Source organism: Cryptomeria japonica, chromosome 9 (genome assembly GCF_030272615.1).
Source record: "Cryptomeria japonica chromosome 9, Sugi_1.0, whole genome shotgun sequence".
Classification (NCBI taxonomy): Eukaryota; Viridiplantae; Streptophyta; class Pinopsida; order Cupressales; family Cupressaceae; genus Cryptomeria; species Cryptomeria japonica.
In genome coordinates, this window is record NC_081413.1 from 378,089,159 (window position 1) to 378,113,463 (window position 24,305).

Here is a 24,305-nt window from a genome sequence, read left to right on the forward strand (position 1 = left end):
CTGAATATCAGCATAATCATTTCAACGCCTTTGCATATCAAACCCATTTCCAACCACAAAACCAATTTCCCCCTAGTAATAATAATGTAAGACCAAATTATGCAAATTTATTTCAAGGTGGACATGGATTGATGAATACATAACGCATTAGGTGGTTTGATTTTTCAAGGATGATCGTGTATCCTCATCCCATTCCAAATGAAATTAGAACTGCAATACCAAAATTCACTGGGAGTAATGTTATCTCAAGTGAAACACATTGCAAAGCCTTTCACATAGTCATGGAAGATTTTTGTCTCCCATATGAGGATGTTAAAAAGAAATTATTCATGCAGTCATTGATAGAAGATGCACGAGATTGGTTTAGGGCACCGCCGAATTTTTTCAGAAAATAGCCTTGCAGAGTTCAAAAGACTTTTTCTTGAACAATATGGAGATCATAATAGCCTTGAGTTTGCACTACACGAAATCATAAGCATCAAGAAGGAACCTAATGAAGCAGTGGTTGATTTCAATAAAAGATTCAACAGAGTTATGAACAAACTCCCTAATAGAATAAAACCAGATCCTGAAGTGAGCATCTTATACTACATGAATGCTTTTGACAGTAAAACAAACTGTGAGCTCAGAACAAAAAAATCTTACAACTCTTCAAGGAGTTATTAAAGCTTCTATAACTATAGAGAATAATAGAAAAGTAGTTGGAAGTATGGGGAGAAAAGAGGATGCAAGGTTATTCAATCCAAAGACTACTAAACAAACAAAAGATGATGACAAGTTGGATAAGGTACTGAATGTTCTCAAGGATTTGTCTGTCAAGGTGAATAAAACATAGAAACAACAATTCTATCATCATGATAGGCCTAGATTGCATGATATGCCTTACAATACCACATGGAAAGATGGAAAACCCATGGATAAGAATTAGAAAGAAGGTAACCAAATACCAGACCCTTTGAGGAAAGTGGTGAACCAGGTAGTTGATGAAGATATGTGGTGCTTAGCATGTGACATGCCTTATTCTCCTTACCAATGTGCAGTGGCAATGAAGTTGCAGGGAGGAGAAGAAGAATGTGAAGAATATGCAGATGACCATACAATAAACTTACTGTCATTTGAAGAATATGATTCATCTGAGGGGGTCAAATAAAGTGATGTAAATTCTAGACGGATCAATCAGTAGTGTTGTATGCAACAAGTATTCTCGGATGAGGAAAATGAGGTCAAGCTAAGGATCCCTACTAGAGAGGAACAGGAGATAATTACCACAGTTGTTATTGAACAAGTCAAAAGGACCTACATGCTAAGGAATAGAACCATAAATCTTGAACAAGGTAAACCATCAGGCATGTTCATAAAGGAGAGTAATAGAACCTCTAAGCCAATAACTAAGCCAAGTAAGACCCAAGAACAAAATATAAAAGTAACTAAGGAAAAGGAGTTGCAGACTTCCAAGACGCAAAAAAATGAAAAGGATGAAACAATGAACACTTCGGCATTGCCTATCGCAACATCATTTGATATTGCTAACACCTTGACATAGATGAAGGTCTTTGTACCACTCCTTGAGATGATGAAGTTTCCAGAGTACCGAGAGAAAACTTTGAAGGTGATCAATAGTGTTTCTGAGCAAAAGACTAAAGAACATAAACAAAATGGTCAGAATAGTAATGTTGAGAGTAGCCCTTTTCAAACCATATGCTTAGGGTCAACAATAACAAAAAATCCTTCTCAAGTAGACCCATTCTATTTAACCTTGATGATCAATAACAAGATGATAAAAAAATTGCATGATTGATTCAGGCGCTGCCATAAATGTTATGCATGTGGGAGTCATGAAGGAACTTGGAATGGAAGTGGACACAACTTTTAGTAAATGTTACGTTATGGATAACCGTTTTGTCCCAGTGGTTGGTGTCATGAAGAATATTGAATTCAAGTTAGCAACATGTCCAGAAGCATCTTATAAAATAGATATCATCGTGGTTGATGTTCCTCCTAATTATGGCATGTTGTTATCTAGGCAATGGTCCAATCTGATAGGAGGCCATGTTCAGCTAGACTTATCATACGCCACTATATCGGTGAATGGACAGGAAGTCAAAATTGAGAAAGAACCTCATTCTAAGTATATTATTGAGGAGGCAGAACCTATTGAATCAATATGTTTCATCCAGTCAGATATAGATAACTTTAGAGTGGAGTTGACAAAACCAAAAATAGAAAGTTTGACTCCAATTGAAGCTTCGGTCAAGGAAAATAAGGATCAAATATGGAGGATGTATTTTCATGGATCATGCAGCAAGGAAGGAAGTGGGGCTGGAATTATATTTATTTCACCAGATGGAGAGACATTCAAGTACTCTTTTAAGCTGATATTTGAATGTATAAATATTATTGTAGAATATGAAGCTCTACTTACTGGACTTAACGTGGCTACCAAGCATGAAATTAAATTTCTCATTGTCTTTGGAGATTCAGAGTTAGCTATATCTCAGATCAAATAGAAGTATGCTTCTAAACATCTCAGGTTGAAACAATACAGGGATGTTGTGTGGGACACCATTGAACTGTTTGATGCTTTCCAAATAAGTTGGATTGACAGATCAAAGAATATCATGGCTGGCTTCTTGGCTAATGTTGCTTTGAAAGGAAATGATATAACAGTGAATGGAGAGTCAGAGGTAGAAATAAAAGTCAAGCCATCTGTTCCTGATAACCTATACAATTGGTAAGTTTTTCATGATGATGTTGACTTATTGAAATTTTTACAGTGTGTGGATCACTACCAAGCACAGGCTATCAACTTCAATGATTTAGTAGAAAGGACAGATGGGAAAGAGACTTTGTTTGGATAGGAAATCATACAGCTAAAATCTAATAAGATACCTAGAGGACTAGTCGCACTAGAAAGAACTTTTAACATACAAGACAAAGCCAAAATTAAAGGGACCACAGTCAAGGAAACTGATGTTGAGCAGATTAATTTGGGAAGCGAAGAATCACCAAGACATATTTTTTATTGGTAAGAAATTGACTCCTAAAATGAAGCAGCAATTGGTGATGTTACTCAGAAAGTATAAACATGTATTTGTGTGGTCTTATGATGACCTCAAAGCCTACAAGGAGGATCTCTTTCAACATGAAATACCTCTTAAGCCTGATGCCAAGCCATTCAGACAAAAGAAAAGGCCTATTAATTTGACCTTACTCCCTAAGATGAAAGAGGAGATAATAAAAATGAAAGATGCAGGGATAATTAAATCCTATAGATATTCTACTTGGGTTTCGAATTTGGTACCAGTCAAAAAGAAAAATGGGGATATAAGACTATGGGTAGATTTCAGGAATTTGAACATATCATAATTGAAGGATAATTACCCTTTGCCTAACATGGATAACATGTTGTAGAACGTAACTAGATGTGAGCTATTGTCCATGATGGATGGGTTCTCGGGTTATAATCAGGTAAAATTTGAAGAAGTTGAATAGTATAAAACAACCTTCGCAACACCATGGGGCACATACGTATATGCTCGAATGCCATTTGGATTGACAAATGCAGGGGCAACATTCCAAAGAGCAATGGATGTAGCATTTGTAAATTTAATTGATGTAATAATGGTGGTGTATCAGGATGACTTGACAGCTTATTCAAAGAGGGTTGAAAACCACTATGAACCTTGAAAAGGTATTCCAGAAGGCTTTACAGTATGGAATTTCCCTAAATCCAAAGAAATGTCAATTCGTAGTTGAGGAAGGAAAGCTCCTTGGACATATAGTATCCAAAGAAGGGGTAAAGATTGACCCCGAAAGAGTAGCTACAATAAATGAAATCCCTATCCCAAGGACTATCAAAACTATTCGATCATTTATGGGACAAATCGATTTTGTCAAAAGATTTATCCTTAATTTTGCAGACATCATAAAACCTATAGTAAGGATGTTAAAGAAGGGAGCCAAAATAGATTGGGATGCAAAAGCATTGGATGCATTTATAGCCATAAAAAGGGCAATATCTGAAGCATCGGTATTGATATCTCCAGATTTTAATAAACCTTTCTTGATTTTTTCATTTGCCTCTTGTCATACAATAGTAGCAATGTTGTTACAAAAGAACCAAGACAATTGTGAATAGCCTATTGCATATTTCAGTAATGCATTGAACCCATCTAAGATTAAATATGATCTGAATGAAAAATAAGCTTATGCCCTGGTAAAAGCAATGAAACAGTTCAGGCCATATTTGGTAGGAGCAGAAGTTATAGCATATGTTCCCAATGCAGAAGTGAAGGATATATTTAGGTAAACTGAGGTCACAAGGAGAAGATGCAAATGGATCAATCAGATTTAAGAATTAAATATTGAGCTCAAGATCTCACAAGTCATCAAAGGTCAGGGATTGGCTAAGCTCATGGTAGGAGTAGAGGTTGAATATTTTTAGGTAAATGAAGTGGGATTGGAAGAAGCCAATTTCAGTATTGAGAATACAGCATGGTATGCAGACATCATGTATTATCTCAAGCATATGAAGTGTCTAGATAATCTGACTAACAATCAAAAAAGAACTTTAAAGCTGAAATCCACAAAATATATGATCATCAATAGAGACTTGTATTGGAAAAATAGAGATGGGATATTGTTATTATGCCTAGATGAATGCCAAGCAAAGAAAATCCTACAAGAAATTCATGATGGGGTTTGTAGTGGTCACTTCTCAGCCAAAACTACTGCACACAAGATATTGAGATCTGGATATTTTTGGACACGTGTGTTCAATGATTCCTATGCTTATGTCAGAAAATGTGAGGCTTGTCAAAGATTTTCAGGCAAAACGAAGTATCAAGGATCACTCCCACTAAGACCGATGCAAGTTGAAGAACCATTTCCGTAGTGGGGAATAGACTTTATAGGAGAGGTATCAGAAAAGTCAAGTGGAGGACATAGATGGATTTTGGTTGCTACAGACTACTTTACCAAATGGGTGGAAGCAATACCTACTAAACAGGCCACTAGTAAAGTGGTGATAAAATTCATAATGGAGAATATCATCACTAGATTCAGTGTTCCTACAAGGATCATCTCTGATAATGGCATGGCCTTTAGGTCTAAAGAATTCAACACATTTTGTGAAGAGTATGGCATCACAATATCTCATTCATCTCCTTACCACCCTCAAGGTAATGGGCAGGCTGAGTCAAGTAACAAAAACATCCTAAAGATCATCAAAAAGGTGCTAGGACAAAATAAAAGGGTGTGGGACTCAAAGCTTAATTTAGTGTTATGGGCAGATAGAATAACAGTAAAAAATCTACATGGAAGTCTCCATATGAGTTGGTTTATAGTAAACGGGCCAGACTCCCTTTGGATAATCTCCTACATGTGCATAGATTCATGTCACAAGAAGGGATAGATATTGATGATCCTTTACAAGAAAGGTTGATGCAGTTGGTAGAGCTTGATGAAGTTAGGGCAGAAGCTCAGGAACAGAACATCAAAACTCAAAATCAGAAGAAAAGGTTGTATGACAAAAGAACAATAGACATAAAATTTAAGGTTGGTGATTGGGTTTTAATGTGGAATGTCAGGAGTTGAGACAAAGGCAAGCATGGCAAGTTTGAGGCTCTATGGCTTGGACCGTATGTGATTATGGATAAAGCAAGGGAAGATTCCTATTTTCTCCAAAGTGCTACAGGAGAAGTTCAAGAATTGCTAGTACATGGACAATTCTTAAAAAACTTCTTTTCTTAGACAACTTTTCCATGTACAGTAGTTTAGGTTTCACTCCCATTGTAAAAAACCACATTTCCTTTGATTTTTGTCTTGTACAAACCAAAGAGTCTGGATTCTTGAAGGTATCCGTAGCATACCCCCATCCCCAGTCAGAGCCAGTATTGAGCACCAAATCTAAATTAAATAAAACCTCTTCATTTGTGAAATTAATTCATAAAATCCTCCATTTTTAGAAGAAAAAATCATCATTTTCCTTCCAAAGTAAAGTACCCTATAAGTTGTCAAACAAATGTGATGGCATCCTATCAAAAAATCCAAATTCAAATGGTATCGATGAGACCCAGCGATGTCTCATCGATATAAAAGGGTTGTCAAAGAAAAAGGAATACCGATGAACTTGAAAAGGGACTCACCGATAACAACAGTCTTATCAAAAGAGTAATGTCGATCAAACAAAAGGAAGTTACATCGATAAAGGATATCGATAGGATATGAGTTTCGAGGAGACCAAAAGTCAAGTTACCAATACGTGTTGTTTCACCAATGGAATTTTATCGAAGAAATTATTAATGAGTTTATCAATGAGAGATGATGATGAAATCAAGTCATCGAAGAAGGGAGGGCTTCGATGAAACGATATACTTGTAGACACCTAAAATTGTCATGTCTAATTAAATAAATATTTTATTTATTTAATTACTTTAGCTTAATTCTTCTATTAATTAAATAAATCTTTATTTATTTAATTAATTTATTTATCCTCTTCTAGCCTTATTTCTCATTTAAATAAATACATTTATTTATTTAAATTATCCTTTTTCCTAAATTAAATAAATATTTTTATTTATTTAATTATCCCACTTCTACTATTAATTAAATAAATCTTTATTTATTTAATTAATTCATTAACCTTTTCTACCCATGACACATGTCATTCATCTCTTAATTCATACACTACCTACCCCTTTCATTATTTTATTATTTCTTTTACCTACCCTCTAATCATAGCCGACCTCCTTTTACACCTCTCAATCTTATCCCTCCATTTCATATAGTGTCTTCTATATAAGGAGATGCTTCCTTCATTATCAAACCCTAATGATGCATCCTAATGAAAGATCTTAACCACTTGACTACACTACGATCCTACTTGCAACCACATTCCGTTCTTTGTTGAGCTCTTGTGCACATAAAATCTAAGAGCAAATATATCAAGCAAGATCAATGGAGATAGGAAGAATGGAGATCCAAACCCTATTGGACATGTGATGGTATAATCTTTGTGATTTCGTTTGATTTGCATTGTCTTAGGTAATCTTCATATGTTATGGTGGATCTTTGTTGTTGTTAGGCTAGGGTTTTTGTAGTTGAATTCATTTAGTCTTTCAATATTGTCATTATTGTTATCCATTTTCACCATATACATTTTGGCACGCCCGGTGGGACTCTTGTCTCTTTCGCATTTAACTTTCTTGTTGCAGATTTTGTATTTTGAAGTTGCAGATCCGACGTTTTCAGTAGCATTTTGATATTTCCGCGTCTGTGTACTTTTGGATCACATTTTTTATTTTCTGATGTGTCTGCGACATCTGGAGTCACGTCTGTGTTATCGGCAATATTTTATTTTGCAAGTTCCAGGAAAGCGCATCTGTGTCACGAAGTCGTGTTTGCGTTGTTTTTAGCCGCGTCTGTGTCCATGGGACGCATCTGCGTTCTGTAGTTGTGTCTGTGTCTCACAGAACCACGTCTGTGTCACGAAGTCACATCTGTGTTGAGGGTTATTCATGTCTGTGTTCACCAGTTTCAAATTTTGAGTTTTTATTGATTCAGTTTTTGGATTTTGCATTTAGGGTTTCAGATCTGGTTTATTTTGAGCTAACATTTTTCAGATCTAGATAACGAAATTGGTGCAGCTTGTCTTGAAAGAAAAATCGTTTGGTTGAAGGCCCCTATTTTCACAAAGTCTTTTGGATTTAAAATTTACCTAACTTGTGTGCTTGCGGGAAGGGGTGATCATTTGAAACAATCCAAACTACTAACAACTCTTTGTTGTAGGTCCTTGGCAAGGGTTTTTGGATTTTTATTGTGTGCCTTGTTTTCATAGACTAGCAAACACTTCAATTGGTGCACTAAAATTGAATCATTATCTTTTGTGTCTTGAGCAATAGGCTCTTTTTGTTTAATCTTTAGAGGGCCTGTCTTCCCGTGTGGTCATTAGGACTACTAGTGAGAAGAGAACGACCCAAGTGGTAGCGAGGAAAACCCACCTCTTCCAAACCACTATAAACAAATGTATTCATGGTGAAAACTATGGATAAAATATGTTGATTAGTTCATACCGACACTATGTCTCCCCATAAACCCGTTTGATCAAATTTATTTGATCAGTTGTAGGGCATAACCCCTACCGGCTGGGAGCCTTCTGTATTTACAGAGCTAAAAGTGCTACATTTATGGCCACACGAGTGGATGCCCTTACTAGTACCTTTTTGTTTTAGAAGCCCAAATCCTTCTAGTTGTTGGGGCAGGAGGTCGGACCTCTGGTAGCGGCCCACACACATACGGTTCTTAGTAGAGATACAAAGTTCACCACGGGGAGTTTTCGTGGGGACTGATGCTTGGCTGACCTGAGAAGTGAGTGCCGAGGGTGGAGCCAGTGAGGTCAAGCATCTAAGTATCCACTTTAAATAGCGTAGCCTCGGGGGTAAAACCCCATGTGGGATCAACAACTATTGTCTTGGCCAGCCATAAGAATTGTGCTTGACTTATGTTAAACATTCAAAACATTCAAGACCAAACAGCAAAACATTGTGTCTTTTGTGTCTTCAAGTGTATGCAAAACATTTTTACATCAAACAACACACTTTTCTTGGAGTCATTTTGAGTCTAAACACTTGCAAACATTGAGTCCTCATCAACATTGTGTCCTCTTGTCACAAAAAATAGTCAGATTTGGTCACAACAAAAACAACTTTACAGATTGGAAAAAATTGCACAAATTTTATAGAAACGCATCTGTGTCGGACATAATAGTGTCTGTGTTGTATAACCGCGTCTGTGAAGGGCAAAAACGCGTCTGTGTTTACAGAATCAACATTACACTTTGCAAAAATCCTAGAAACGCATCTGTGTTAAACAGAGCCGCGTCTGCGTCAGGAAACGGCGTCTGTGAAGTATACAGGCGCGTCTGTGTCCAGAATTGAAAAACTGTTACATTCCAGCAAACAAACACAATCAATTTCAGAATTCTTGAGCTTCCTAGGTCATTTCTCCAGGGTTTCATTTAGCATTCAACCTGTCTTTGGGTCTCACAAAGTCCATCATTGCTTCACACCTTACATTACATTCATACTTGTCTAAACTTGAGTCAAAAGGTCACTTGCTTGTCCTCACTATACTTTGTCAACACACTACATACAACAACACTTTGCTAAGTGGTCCCTCATCAAGGTTTCTTACCTTTGGGTCTCATTTGGTCTTACTTAGAGTCAAACTCAACTTACCTCATCAAGAGAAACTATCCTCTCTTTGGAAGCCACACCTACTCTACTACATACATACTTGGTCTTACACTTTGGACATTGCAAGTAAACCTCAGATTCATTTACATTCCATCCAACTCTTGGTCTTCCATACTCTTTCCATTTTCATCTAGTCTCACACATCTTGGTCAATACCTAGTTCATGGTTGAAACCCGTCTTCAAAAATCTAGGAGAGAAACTAAAGAGGCTCAAGAGTCTGCAAACATGAGTTCTTATAAGTATGACAATGATATCTTTTTCAATTCTGATCATACTACATTACCTGACATGGATGCCTATAGAAACATTCCAAATGTTGAGAACATGGACACTATAAACAACAATGCTACACATAATGACAATATGGACAACTTTTCAGTACATTCAGCAGATGTGGAAGAAACCATTATGAATCCCCATTTCAATCGATTGGTTGAGGAAATAATGAGGAGGGATAGACAATACTTCTTACAAATGATGGCACAAAGTGGAGCCAAGATACCTAATGATTTTGACATGTCTCAAATAATGGAAAATCGGCCTTTGCAACAACCTCACTCCAACATGGATCAAAGAAGGCCTAATAGTGGAGGAAATAGAGGACCACATATGGTACCTGAATCACCATCAGCTTTGCTTCAAAAACCAGAGGTCCCGCATACACATGGTCAAGCATATGATACTCACCTTCACAGACCATTATGGAAGTCTTATGTAGACAGATATGCTCAATTACATACCAATACTAAGGATCAACCACCAAAGCAATTAGATATTCAAAGGCATGCTCAAAATTTGGACACAAGGAAACCCCATGTCAAATTTGGGGGCAACACATTATAACATGACATGCCTATAGAGTATGGTATACATGCACAAAATAGATATGGTGTTCCTCAACATGAATCTATACCAAGTGGTCCATATATGCAGCATCACTATAGACCTCCTCCAAATGAACATGTGTATGATCAATATCATCCATATATGCAACATGCTCCTCCTCCAATTGGTGCCTCAAGCATGGGGTATGGTCCAAGAAGTCGATCTCCACCTAAGAGCAATTTGGAGCAACAAATCAGGGACTTACAAAAGAAAATGGAGGACATAAATACACCAAAGCCAACATACACAATGAGAGACATATGTCCCTATCCATTTGACAAGAGCATTCCAATGCCTCCATTTCCTACACATTTTGTGACACCTAAGTTTGATAAGTATAGAGGAAAAGGGGATCTTAAGGCACACATAAGATAGTTTTTCACAGCTTGCATTGAGGTAGCAACAGAAGAGACATATTTGATGAGATTATTCCCACAAAGCCTAGGTGATCAAGCTATGGAATGGTTCTCCCAACTCCCACCTAGTATTAAGTCATGGGGTGATCTAGCAGAGGCATTTATCCAACATTTCTCCTACAACATAGAGACAGACATATCAGTCACTACTTTGTGCAACACCAAGCAAAAAGAGGGAGAGTCTTTTGCATCATTTTTACAAAGATGGAGAAACCTAGCCAGCAGATGCTCTTGTGAAATTCCACAAAAAGAAATGGTAGAAATGTTAACCCAAAATGTTAACAAAGACATTGGCTATGATCTAACGAAAGCTTGTTTGTCCACCTTTAAGGACATCATTGAAAAAGGCTTAGCAACAGAAAAGGTCCTAATTGAACAAGGAGTCATTAAGATATTCAAGGAAAACAAAGATGACTTTAAAGGAAAAGACAAGCCAAGATTTTGGAATAAAAACAAGAACACAGTCAATAATGGTGTTGTTGATGCCAATACAGTGCAACCCAAATTCATTTTTTCCAGATCAAGCTCTACAAACAACCAAGTGAATACTCAAACAACTTCTAAATCACGAAGGAAGTACACTCCATTGGGAGAACCACTTGAGTCATTTTTCAAGAAGCTAGTGGCAAACAAGGTAATCACAATTCCAGATTTTCCTCCATATGAACCAAAGGTTAAACCAAATTGGTGGAATGATGATGAATATTGTGAATTTCATAAGAGAAAGGGTCATAAGATAGGAAATTGTCATCTACTGAAGAACATCATACAAGATCTCATTGATAGAGGTGACATTGAGATTGAAGGACACTCATCCAATCAAGAACATGAAATGTTTAAGGAACCATTCCCAAAACATGACAAGGGAAAAGCTAAAGCCACAGATGACCAAACCAACTATACCAGAGCAACCTACAACTATGATTCAACTATCAATCACATCTCAATGGACAATTATGTCTCTACCATTATCATCAAGGACAAAACGTCTGAGAATTCTACCCAGAGACCCAAGATTGTCCTAAAAGGCGTTGGATCTTCTTCCAAACCTACCTCTGAATGTCGTGTCACAACTCGTCAAGGTAAAATCACTTTGCAAGGTGCTCCAACTAAAAACACTGCTTCTTCATCAACCAACCCTGAGTATGACCTTGTAGAACAGTTAGGAAAAACACCCGCGCTTATCTCCATCCTTGAGCTATTACGCATATCTCCCGCATATAAAGCCATTCTTGACAAAATCTTGAGAGACACTACCATTCATACTGATCTGAACGTGGACCAGTTTCAAGCCATGGTGGGATACGTTTCCATTCCACAATCCCTTACCTTCACAGAAGCCGATGACGCCTCCGTAAGTCAGCCACATAATGCACCATTACACATTGAAGCCTTCATACACAAACATTGAATAAAAAGAGTCCTGATAGATGGAGGAGTTGGTCTAAACATTTGCACATTAAGCACTATTACACAATTGGGATATTCTGATAAAGCTATGAATTCTACAAACAAAATCACCATCAAGGCATATGACGATGAAGAGCATTCATCCAAGGGCACAGTTACCTTACCTCTCAGAGTTGGGCTAGTTACAAAGGATGTGGTTTGTCAAGTCCTGGATTTAAATATCACTTATAACATTTTGCTAGGATGCCCTTGGATCCATGAAATGAGGGCAGTCCCATCCACATATCACCAATGCATTAAGTTTCCTCATAATGGCATGGAAGTAACAGTTAACGGTGATCCAAATCCATTCATATACTGCAATAACCTGAAATCAAAGACTGAGACCATCATTCCCAGTAATCATGAGGTTGTTCCTTCCTTGGCATACATTGATCCTAAGTTGTTAAAACCTTTGACATCAAAACAAGGTGAGCTTAAAGGCAAGTTTCAAGACAAGGGCATGGGGGAATATACTTTAAATCAGACCATGTACTTATGACAAGTCATGAGTTCCCCAAAAGAATATGGAAGACCATATCCTAACAAGCAAATCTCCATCATGATGCTCAAATGGGACCCTACTACCTTTCAAAGATGGGGTGAACTAGAAGAGGAAGATTTATACCAAATGCTTTTCAGAGACAATGAAGAGGAAACACAAGATCACATCAATCTACCATGTGAGAAATACAGCAAAGGCTTCAAAATTCTACAAAAATTCTGGTATGATGGAAAAAGCCCTCTGGGGTTACGAAAGGAAGGCATCATTGAACCTTTACAACCTGAATTGACTTTCAAGAAGGAACACTTGAAAGGACTTGGTTTCTTAACTCCTAAGGTCCACACCCAAAGGACAGAAGAAGCCTTGCAAATCAAAGCTGCCAAAATGCAACAAGAAGATCGCTATTCCACAGATTCTAACGAATGGGAATGGGGTTCAGACAAGTCTTCCAATGACTACGAGCTCATCGAGATATTCAAAGAGCTAGATGAACCCACAAAAGAAGAGGAATTTTATAACAAGTTCAGAGTTGGTCAAGAAACAACCCATGAGGAGTCCACACAGTCCTTGTCTCAAGGTTCTAGGTTGAAATCACATAGGATGAGAACACCTGTCCCAGAGTGCACTACTAGTGATGATAATTTGGATTCGCTCGCGATCGAGACTGATGAGGAGAGTGCCATCGATGACCTCGATAATTACCTTGACATACCTGAATATAACTACATCTTTACTCTTAGCTCCGCTAACTTTGAAGACACTAACGGCCTTCCCCTTGTTCACCACCAACTCATTGACTGGGATCATGAAGGACCAGCACAGTTTGACACATTCCAAAATGATGAAGCTCTTATTGACTATCTGGGCATACGAGATGATCTTCCTCCTAGGGACCATAAAGCGGGATATACTATAGAACTCAATAACGTGGCATATTTTCGTGAGGGTGTTGGACCTTCCAGTCGCAAAAATGTGAAAATAAGAACAAATCAAGGGTATTATAGCGAAAACCACACTGTGGCGCTGTCTGACCCCAAAAAAGTAAAAAGAAAGGACATATCTGAGGGTGAAAACCTCTCCGAGGCACCCGAAGATGGAAGGCTCGACATTCTCCCAGCATCATATGAGGAAAAGTCATCCATGTTGGTAGAGGAGACTATCAAAACAAAAATTGGTACAGAAGAGGTTCCACACAACATATTCCTAGCTCAATCACTGACAGAGTCCAAAAGGTCAAAATTCATAAGTTTCTTCAAAGAATGACAAATCAACTTTGCCTGGTCATACGCTGATATGCCTGGATTGGATCCGGATTTGGTAATGCATCATTTGACAGTCAAACCAGGGGCAAAACCAATGAAACAGAAATTAAGAAAAATGCATCCACAAGTGGCATTACTTGTCAAAGCAGAACTTGAGAAGTTATTGGATGTCGGATTCATACGCCCAATCGATTATCCTGAATGGATCTCCAACTTAGTACCTGTCAGTAAACCAGATCGCAGCATCAGAATTTGCACAGATTTCAGAGACATCAACAAAGCTTGTCCAAAGGATGACTTCCCATTACCAAATATTGACTTGATTGTTGATCTCACAGCAGGTCATGAAATGTTATCATTGATGGATGGATTCTCTGGTTATAATCAAATAAGAATCGCACCCAAGGATCAACATAAAACATCATTTACTTGTTCGTGGGGAACTTTCTGCTGGAATGTCATGCCTTTCAGGCTAAAGAATGTAGGTGCAACATATCAAAGAGCCATGACTACTATCTTTCGTGATCTCATGCACATAACCGTGGAAGATTATGTTGACGACCTCTTGGGAAAATCAATAGACATAAATACACATTTGGACATACTTTCAGTCATCTTTGATCGGTTGGAAAAATACAAAGTAAGATTAAACCCCAAGAAATGTGTCTTTGGAGTAACCTCCGGGAAGCTCCTAGGATTCATTGTATCCAAAAGAGGAATTGAAGCTGATCTAGCAAAGGTCAAAGCCATCTTGGAGATGCAACCACCAAGAAATATCAGTCAACTTCGATCCTTACAAGGCAGACTCCAGTCCATTCGAAGATTCATAGCACAACTGGCAGATAAGTGTAATCCTTTTCAGCACCTACTACATAAAAACATCAAATTCAAATGGGATGATAACTGTCAACAGGCTTTCCAGACGCTCAAAGATTATCTTCTAAATCCGCCAATTCTGATGCCACCAGTTCCAGATCAACCACTGTTATTATACATTTCAGCTACTCCAACAGCATTGGGGGCACTCTTAGCGCAACAAATTGCTGAGGGCAAGGAAAAAGCAGTATATTATATCAGTCGCACATTGGTGGGATATGATCTAAACTACACACCAATTGAGCATGCATGTCTCACTGTGGTCTTTTCTTTGCAGAAATTATGATATTACATGCTTACTCATAAGACTAAGTTAGTTGCAAGGATAGACCCATTGAAATACCTTCTCAATAAGGAAACACTTACTAGGCGACTGGCCAAATGGGTAATGTTCCTGAGTGAATTCGACATCGAGTATGTAGACAGAAAAGCAATAAAAGGACAAGCCATCGCAGATCAATTAGCAGATGCTCCCATGATAGATGATGTTCCTCTAAGTTCAGAATTTCCAGACGAATCGATTTTGACAATGTCACATGCCAAGCCATGGCAACTGTACTTCGATGGCTCATACACACAGCATGGGGCAAGAGCTGGCATCCTCTTTATAACTCCTCAAGGGGATTCTATACCAAAATAATACCGCTTATCATTTCCTTGCACTAACAATATAGCAGAATATGAGGCATTAACAACAGGATTACGAATTGCAGTTCAATGGAAGATCCAGGAACTTCGTGTTTTTGGGGACTCCCAACTTGTCATCCATCAAGCAACTGATGATTACCAAACAAAAGATGAGAAATTAATGCCTTATAAACAAATGGTGGATGACCTGAAACAACACTTTACAAAGATAGACTTTGAGTAGATACCAAGAGAGCAGAATCGTGTCGCGGATGCCATGGCTACAATTGCTTCACTGATTGATCTACCTCCAAATGAGACTCGCTATGAGTTCTTGGTGGATAACCTTTTGGTCCCTTCATATGAGATCATGCCTACTGAGATGATATGTGTTGTCGGTCCCGAATCCCAGTTATATGGTTCCATTTTCACATACCTACGTGACAATACTTTACCTCCTGCTCTATCAAATAACCAACGTCGCACTTTCATTCGCCAATCCTCTCGATATGTCATTTTAGCTGATATCCTATACCGGCGAGGTCTAAATGGCACTCTTCTTAGATGTTTAGAAAGCGACGAAGCTCAGATTGCGTTACGGGAAGTGCATGAAGGGATATGTGGTCCACATGCTAGTGGTCCTACCTTGGCCAAGAAACTCATCAGGACTGGATATTATTGGCCCAATATGGAGAAAGACTCATATCAGTTTGTCAAGAAATGTAAGCAATGTCAAATTCATGGAGACCTCATACATGCGCCAGCACAAGAACTTCAACCACTTGCGTCTCCTTGGCCCTTTTGTCAGTGGGGACTCGATCTCATAGGCAAGATTCACCCTCCTTCTTCCAATGGTCATAAATTCATTATCACTGTCATAGAGTATTTTACAAAATGGATTGAAGTCGTGCCTCTCACACAAGTTACTGGAAAACAGATTGCTACATTCATCCTTACCTATATCATTTGCCGATACGGTATTCCTGTTTCCAGTATCACTGATAACGGGCGTCCCTTCAAAAATCAGGATGTTCGTGAACTCTGTGACCGCTTCCATATCTCCCATCATTTCTCCACACCATATTTACCCCAAGGTAATGGCCAAGCTGAGGCATCTAATAAAACAATCCTTAAAATCCTTAAGAAGATAGTCGACGATGCTGGTCGTAATTGGCATATCCAACTTAATCCTGCACTTTGGGCCTACCGCACAAGTGTCCGCACACCTACAAGAGCTACACCCTATTCACTTGTCTATGGTACTGAAGCCATCTTTCCTATTGAGGTTGAGTTACCCTCTTTACAGGTTTCTTTGCAAAACATCATCAGTGATGAAGACTATAGGGTCTCTCGCTTACAAGAGCTGGAACTATTGGATGAATGAAGACAAACTGCTTTTAGTCATCTCAAGGCTTACCAACAATTAATGAGTCGTAGCTACAATCATAAGGTCAAGCCTCACACATTTGAGGTAGGGGACTTAGTTCTCAGAGAAAATCCTAAAAATCAACAAGACAGAGAGAAGAAGGGCAAGTTCGAACCAAACTGGCTTGGTCCCTACATTATTACAGCAGCTTATGAATCTGGTGCATATCAGCTCTCAACTACAGAAGGTGAACCTTTGGAGGATCCCATCAACAGCATACACCTTCGCAGGTTCTACACATAGCTCTTCAGAATATCCTAATTCAAAAATACAAAAAAATTATAAAATAAAAAAAATCGTTACTTGGTGAAAACCTAGCGAACAGGCGCCTTGTGACACAAAAAACATTGAAAAATCAAAAAAAGTAAAGAGAAATAATTTCATCAATTGGTGAAAACCACTTCGGTGGCGCCCTAGGCAAGTACCATGGTGAAAACTGGGTCACCAGCGCCATGCGTAGAGACATTGCTCCTCCCTCCTTCAGGATTCACTTTCATCCTTTCACATTGCACACACTCACAGCCAATTCATCCATAATAAATGTACCCATTCCCATCATGGCTTGTTATTGATCTACCCAAGATTGGTTAGCCATTCATAATAAACCTCCCTTTTCATCTCTTTCCATCCATAATAAATCAGATCCTATATGTGGCTAAGGCAAATCCTACGTCTAGTAATGGGTGTGGAACTGAGAGCATCACATGTTTCGAGGAGTACAGTTTCTTCCAGTTTCTTCAGTCTAGCGGAGCACAATCTGCAATAAAGCAACATTTGCATCACAGATCCACAATAAAGTTTCATCTTCTCCACAATAAAGTATCAATTTCATGGATTCAGTCAGTTTCAGATGAGACACAGCAACAACAATGGGCTTCAACAAATCAAATCTTTCAATAGACTCAGACAACATATGGTTCAGTGCTATCTATCCTTTTTGTGAAAGTAAACATTGTGACCACAATCAAATAAGACTTATACAAGTGACAAGAGACACTAAAATTGAGGACTACAGTGGATGTTGGTGTCGAGTCTTGGTTTTCTTTTGATTTCATCTTTTCTTTTGGTGCCATGTCTTTTAGCTTTTCCAGGATGTCTTTGACTAGAGATTCTATCTCCAGGATGTCTTTGACTAGAAAGGCGAGGATGGGGTATCATTACCTATTTGTATTTGTTGTCTGTGGATTGTCTTTTAGTAATGCTATGACTTGTCCAAGGATATGAGGACACTGTGAGTCTAGTATGAACTGGGGCATTCTTTGTTTGTGACTGTCTTATCTCCATGTAAACAGGTACAATAACTTTCCGGGTCAAACATATGCCTCGATTGTCAAAACCTATTTTGCCATAATAAAGCTCAATGATGATAACGCACAAGAAGCTCTTTCACTTTCATATCTTCTGTCTTCCATCCCCCTTTCTTGATTGACTTCCATCATCCTTCTCGAGTTTGTGTAGCCTGCTATCACATGATTGAGTATAATGACACACCAAAAACATTTGCATCTCATGTAGTTGTACCTGCATTACCACATATAAGCATTTCATACATACATATAGATATCACAATCGCATCACATCATGCACACAACACATGTTAGCACAATTTACATTTGCATTGTCATATTCATTTGCATTACATACATTCACATTTGCATCATGCATACACATATAAAAACATAAAAAAATATTGCATTACATCATATAAATATTTGCATCCATAGCATAAAACAAACATCACATAAGAGCATCTCATCACATAGGAACACATGCATATAGCTGCCGCAAAGATGAATCATCTCATATATATAATCATAAAAGTGTCATGATACAATGATGTCAAAATCATATGGCTACAAAAGCACCCGCAGGTGTCTACATCATCATACAAAAATGGTACAATACTGATACATAGGGAGCCCTCTACGGCTATGATGAACTCAATCCCTCGGAGCCGCCTGGCCTCGATGGAATTTGAGCCCCTGAAGGACCCACCCCAGGATCATCCCGCCTGTCCCCTCTATCTGGTGGTGGTGGAGGACCCATAACCCCACCACTCGATGCCTGTCTCCTCCGGCTCCTTCCCGTAGCTGTCACTATACGCGACGGTCTATGGAAGCTCCTCACCCGCTGATCTGCTGGCACTGCACCATAGTAGAGATCTCACCAGTAGGCAATCTCCTCCCCTACTCGCAGGACATAAGCATATCCTGCCCCTGTGTCCCCCGCTGCCTGTCTCCCCACCCTCAGCGCTGTCTCAGCCTCTATATAACGCTGAATAGCCTGATCACGCTCCTGCTCAGTATCTCTGAGCCTCCTCCTGAGCCGATCCCTCTCCCTCTCCAACTCCTGGATCTCATTTGCCTGGACCTGGCAGATCTCCCTCAGCTCTATCAACTCATCCTCCTCTGGGTCACCCCCTCCACCTCTGCCTATGGCTCCCCCTGTACGGGTGCCTACCCCTATACCTGTACCTGTACTGGTGCCTGTCCCTATATCTGTCCCTGTCCCTGTACCTATACCTATCTGGGACCCTGTACTGCTGGCACCTGTAGCGGAAATCCACCGCAACCCCTCACCACCTGAGCCTGTCTCTCCTCACCACCCTCCCTCCGAGGTGCAACCCTCCTCTCTCCAACTGCTCCCCTCCTCCTTCGTTGACCTCTACGCCCATCACCTCCACCATCATCATCATCCCCACCCCCATCTCCATCCAATGGCTCTCCCGGATTCGTCAACCATGGGAAGGGATGCTCTGCCCAGTATGCTGTGTACTCAGCATCCATGCTGGCATCCTCAATCTCTGGCCATATGTCCCAGGGTAGGGGCATCATCTCTACCAGTTGTGTAACTGCCTGATCATATGACAGCAAGGGCCCAAACTATGTCTGATCTCTGACAGTCCGTGCATACATGCCTGAGCCCCGTGGCATCCTCTGAATCCTGCCAAACTATCGGCCAACCCTGTCCACTAGCTGCCTCTCCAGCACATAGGGCATCCACCCAGTCAGATACCTGCTCCGGAAGGTGTATGGAAGCTCAACTGCATCGTCCTCCCACTGCTTGCATCCCAGATATGGCCTCCATATGACCACATCAATATCATCTAACACCCATTGCCAGTGCTCCAACCTGCCAATCTATGGTTGCGACGTGATCATATCATACAGGTGCACAAAACTGCATCCATGTCCCCTGCCTCTGAAGTGTATTGGCCTCGTCACTGGTAGATGCTCGTAAGCCCATACCTACAGCAATGTCACCCCGCAGCCCAATCCCACTGATCCGTGGTACACGAACTGATGCAGCTCATAATAGAGGTGTGCCAGCACACATGGTCCCGAAGCATATCTGGTGTGCTGCATCACCAGTGTCTCCAATGCTCCTCCCCAACCCACAGCCAACCCCCGTGTCGCCCTATCCAGACACAGGAACCCACTGATCGCTCCTCCTACCACTGCTGGCAGCGCTAGCCCTGTGGCTGTCATGGTGTCCCACGCCACGTGTCCTGCCCTCATCTCCAGTCCTGGGTCCTGGAATACTCATCTCAGGGCCTCCCTGTCTCCATCTCGATCATATGGGATCAGCTCCCCATCAATCGGTATCCTCAGTATCCTATATACATCCTCAAGGGTGACTGTCATCTCACCCATCGGCAAATGAAAAGTACAGGTCTCGGAGTTCCATCTCTCTACCAGCGCAGTCAATAGTCCCATGTTCGCCCGAAACACAGGCACATACAGAACATGTCTCAATCCCATCTCCTCAATAGCCGCTCGGTCCTTGAAGGACAACTCAGGTCGCAACCTCTGAGTAGACAGGAATCTCTCCCGTGACTCCAGCATCGGCAAATACTCCTGCAGTCAAGCAAATCACTCATGTCAGTCATAGTGGCATTCCCTGTTTATCACAAAATGCTACTTTTTTATCTAAATGCATCTGGTTATCTATCCTAGTGACACTCACTGTTCATCACAAAGTGTTGCTATTTATCCTAGTAGTACTCCCTATTCATCACAAAATACTACATGTGTGACACTCCCTATTCATCACAAAGTGTTACTCACATTTGCACTCCCTGTTCATCATAAAGTGCTGCTCATATTTTAGTACTCCCTATTCATCACAAAGTACTCTATCTTGGTACTCACTGTTCACCACAAAGTGCCTTGATCTATCCTAGTCTTCCTAGAGGACCTGCTTGAGTGTATCCTCTCAGCAGCTTATCCAATCGATAGCGTATGTTCATCACAGAACTGTCGATTTGACCTAGAAGACGCAACTTCACACTTTTTCAAACACAAACGCACTTACCTTACATAAACGCGCTTAAAGACTGCACAGACGTGCCTGAAAAACACAGACGTGCCTGACAAACACAGACGTGCCTGACAAACATAGACGTACCTATGCTCTGCACAGACGCGCCTGGGTGACACAGACGTGCCTTTTTGGCACAAACATGACTGACCATCACAAACGCGGCCGCATTTGAAATAGACGCGAGTTCAAACGTAGACGCGCCTGGCACAAACACAGACGCGCCTCACGAGCACAGACGCGCCTGGACGTTTTTGGACACTTTTTGGACCCTAGTCTAAGCGCATTTATTGCTCTACCTATCATGCATTAATGACAAAGTTAAATGCGTCAATGTACAAGGAGGTCTAGTGGTACTTACCAGCTCTCCTGCCTCTGTTGGCCTCTGAAATCGGTGAACGCGGTCGAATCTATGAACAAAAGCCATCGCTGCTAACTGTTGCTGCTCTTTTCTCTCTCTGCAATCTGCTCTCGTGGATGTGTAGATGACAATGAGGATGTATTTTTTCCCCCGTGGTCTATCTTATAGCCTACCTTAGCCCTTGCCTTCGTTTCCCGAGTCAGTCTTCTTTATCCCGTGACTCTGTCACTTTATCCGGTCATTCTTTTCTAGCCTTTCTTTCTCATCGAGAGATTGTCTGCAATCTTTTTAGACATTTTCATCCAATCTCTGGAGGGGGCATATCATTCCCATCCTGGGGCAACTCTGTATCAGTTCATATTATCTTCTTTGAAACAATGCGACAAGCCGCATTGTCTCAAAGAGGGGCAAAATGTAGACACCTAAAATTGTCATGTCTAATTAAATAAATATTTTATTTATTTAATTACTTTAGCTTAATTCTTCTATTAATTAAATAAATCTTTATTTAATTAATTAATTCATTTATCCTCTTCTAGCCTTATTTCTCATTTAAATAAATACATTTATTTATTTAAATTATCCTTTTTCCTAAATTAAATAAATATTTTTATTTATTTAATTATCCCACTTCTACTATTAATTAAATAAATCTTTATTTATTTAATTAATTCATTAACCTTTTCTACCCATGACACATGTCATTCATCTCTTAATTCGTACACTACCTACCCCTTTCATTATTTTATTATTTCTTTTACCTACCCTCTAATCATAGCCGACCTCCTTTTACACCTCTCAATCCTATCCCTCCATTTTATATAGTGTCTTCTATATAAGGAGATGCTTCCTTCATTATCAAACCCTAATGATGCATCCTAATGAAAGATCTTAAGCACTTGACTACACTACGATCCTACTTGCAACCACATTCCGTTCTTTGTTGAGCTCTTGTGCACATAAAATCTAAGAGCAAATATATCAAGAAAGATCAATGGAGATAGGAAGAATGGAGATCCAAACCCTATTGGACATGTGATGGTATAATCTTTGTGATTTCATTTGATTTGCATTGTCTTAGGTAATCTTCATATGTTATGGTGGATCTTTGTTGTTGTTAGGCTAGGGTTTTTGTGGTTGAATTCATTTAGCCTTTCAATATTGTTATTATTGTTATCCATTTTCACCATATACAATACTCATTCATCGTGAGAGTATAATGATATCGATAGAAAATGTGTTGATGCAAAGATAGAGGGAGTTATCGAAGCCTGAAGTTTCTTCGACATGGAACCCGATTGACATAGGATATGTATCGGTGAAAAGGTAGACGTTCTCATCGAATACAACATTTTGATAAAAGGAGAAAATATTTAACCGACATGAGGAAAATGAATAGTGATATTGTAATGTAAAAAGATGACAAATACATAGAACATGTGGGGATGTTAAATTTTCTTATCTTTCAGTTTGTTAACAAAAGCATTAGTTAGTAGTTACATACTAAACAGTCACACCTTTGGTGAAATTGTACACTCTCATATAAATGAGGGAACTTTGGTAATATTTAAAGAAATTAAATAGGAAAATAGAGATACATTATAGCCTCAGGCTTACCATTGTACCATTTTGACAAATACATAAATACAATCAATTGTTTTTCTTTTGCGTATGTGTTGTGGATTACTGTATTTTTTGCAGGCAATTGCTTGTGATATTGTCTAAAGGAGATAAGGTTATTTGTGTTCTTCCAATAAAATTTTGTGTTTCATATTGTAGATTTGGATCAAAAAGATTTACTTGTGAATTGTAATTGTTCCCTGTAATTCTTCCTTGGATGGTCTCTTAAATTTAGGGTTAAATTCATTCAAGCGGTTTACAATATAAATATCAAAATAGAGCTCATAAGAAATAGTAACTGATAGACTTACTAAAAGGGGTGGGTTTAAAAATTGACTCATATGTTTACACAATAAGTCCTGAAGAAATATAAAGACTTTGTAGCCCAAACAGCAAAGGAGGCACTGGTCATCTATAAAATACAACTCATTACCATATCAATTCACATTTCACTTTAAAACTAATAGGAGTAGCTAAGTAGGAAATATAGAGTAAAATTAGCAATAGTTTATACATACAAACTTCAAGCACAAAGATCAAATAGTTTATACAACAACAATCTTGAACTCATCTGCTATATCTCTATCCTAGGAACTTATGTCATTTTGAGATAGGAGGAAGTCAGATCAAGATACTTAATCTTCTATAAAAAGCACTAGTCATTGAAAATAACTAGTGAGTAGGTATACCCGCCTAGGTCCTGCAGAGCCTAAAGTGAGAGAGCTAGTAACCAAATAGGTTCACTCTATAAGTTTTCCAAATCAATTGGAGGATTTGAGCATAGGAGTTGGCATTTCCTTAGAATCTATCCAATCCGTTGATTTGAGACCTAACAGTTTCAAAGATTAAATCAAGTCTCGATAATGCGCCTAATGAAGATAAAAATCCTAATTGTGTGCCCCCTCAGAGATTGATCGTGAAATTATTAAAAAAATTGGATTGAGTGATTAATCTCACAATAATTGATTGAAATTTCTACAACTTTCGCTGATGAAAATGTCCGCTCTTTGATTACTTTGATGTTTTGCTTCATTTGATGATTGATAGAGTTTGATTGACCTCATGATCGATGAGGGTCAATAATATAAACTCAAAGTTTTGATGATTTGATAGAATAGAGTTTGATTGACTTCATGATTGATGAACGTCAATGATGTAAATTCAAGATTGGATAGACTAGATGTGTAACCTCATGATGAATGAGCATCACTAATATGTGGTCAAAGAGATTGATAGAATTCTCAAGTGAGCAGATAGTATAGTTGATTGATTGATCAAAGCAATTGATGGATCAAGAACTAGC